We start from the raw sequence: 2,070 nt of genomic DNA, 5'->3' as shown, positions 1-2,070 counted from the left end.
AAAAAAAATATATATCTAGCTTTTTAATTCTCTATCAGACCTGAACGTTTCATGAAAATCGGGAGAGCCTTTTCCACAAAATCGGTAGAAAAAAAAATAATAAAACTAGAGCAATGCTCGTTGCAAAGCAACGAGTAGGTCTTCCGTCCGATTTTCAGAACTGCCTGTAAAATGGGTAAATGATAAATATACCATTCATTAAAAAGAATGCCTCCAGATCAAAAATTATGTCGATCTGTATTTAGTATTTTTATTATTGATATCTATTCTGATTTTTTGGTGAAATAAAGCAAGTTTAGACTACTTCCGGTTTGACAGGAAGAGATCCCAATCGACAGAAAATTGTGTCAGAAGTCTTGGGTGAAGTATATCATTTGATTTTATGTTAATATCTGCAGGTCTTCCTTCTTAGCGATTAGCTTGTAAATTGATGAAATAATGGATTTAATTTTAGTTTAATTCCCTCTAAAGGTCAAATGTTTCTGGTTACATTATCAACTCTTCTAACATTCTTCTCTCCTTTGACCTTTGAAACTTTGACCCAAATATTGACCTCCTTTCTAGAACTCTGAATCTGAAGTGATTTTGAGCCTACATAGTCCATAGGTTGCTCTATCATCACTGAAAATTTCATACTTCTATGATCATTGGTTTTTGAGAAAACGCTCGGACAAAGTGACCCTCCTAAAATCACTAAATTGCGGAAATCTCCGAACCGGAAGTGACGTCATCAAAATTTAAAAAAAGAGTTCTAGATTTTTTGATGTTCTACCAGACCTACCAGAGCCTACATAGTCCATAGGTTGCTCTATCATCACTGAAAATTTCATACTTCTATGATCATTGGTTTTTGAGAAAACGCTCGGACAAAGTGACCCTCCTAAAATCACTAAATTGCGGAAATCTCCGAACCGGAAGTGACGTCATCAAAATTTAAAAAAAGAGTTCTAGATTTTTTGATGTTCTACCAGACCTGAAAGTTTCATGAAAATCCATCGAGCCGTTTTCGAGAACTCGCGTGCACAAAATCGGTAAGAAAAAAATTAATAATAACTAGAGCAAAGCTCGTTGCAAAGCAACGTCTGGGTCTTCCTTCTTAGCGATTAGCTTGTAAATTGATGAAATAATGGATTTAATTTTAGTTTAATTCCCTCTAAAGGTCAAATGTTTCTGGTTACATTATCAACTCTTCTAACATTCTTCTCTCCTTTGACCTTTGAAACTTTGATCCAAATATTGACCTCCTTTCTAGAACTCTGAATCTGAAGTGATTTTGAGCCTACATAGTCCAACAGTAGTCTCTCGCGGGTGAATTAAGGCTAGGTATAGGCATTTCTATGCAAATAATCAAATTAATATGCTTAAGGACTATATCTATTATACAGAGAAAGTAAAAACTTATTGTCTAATACATACCTGGTATCAACGACATGAGAAAGCCAGTATACATTATGACGTCATATTATGACATCATATTATGATGTCATTGTACTTTACTACACAAGATTATAATGGAGATCACCAAAAATGCTTCGGCGCAAGGGCATGCTCTCTTTGATTTAACTTAAACAAGGTATATTAAGAAGCAAAATATTCCAAAGTTTGCTGGTATTGCTGCACAAATATCAACAGCTCATTTGTATAATTTCTATTTGTAAAGTTTTAAATTGAATAAGGGTAGAAATGTACATTCCGGTATAAGTTTTCTCACATTCCGATCAAATGAAAAAATACCTAGGATTTGTGCAGCAGTTTTATTAATCTATAGAATATTCTTCTTAGCATTACACAATTTTTATGTAAAAAAAAAAAGGATAATCCCTTGCGCCAAAGCTGTTTTGTTGATGTGTTTTATTACCTCCAGTAGGTAAGATCAGTGACGTCATAATATGACGTCATAATGTGTACTGGCTATAATATATCATGGGTACTAAGTATGCATACGAAAATAAATCAACACTTTCTCTGAAAAATAAATATACCTTAAAATTATGCTTTTTCATTAGCTCATTTGCATAGAATCGCCTATACCTAGCCTTAACTCACATGCGTCTGCAACAGTACCCTGTA

This window comes from Saccostrea echinata, unplaced genomic scaffold (assembly GCF_033153115.1).
Source record: "Saccostrea echinata isolate AGI-Se365-2 ecotype Australia unplaced genomic scaffold, CSIRO_AGI_Sech_v1 ptg000007l, whole genome shotgun sequence".
Lineage (NCBI taxonomy): Eukaryota > Metazoa > Mollusca > Bivalvia > Ostreida > Ostreidae > Saccostrea > Saccostrea echinata.
The sequence above is the reverse complement of the archived record's forward strand: the minus strand, read 5'-3'. Positions refer to the sequence as shown.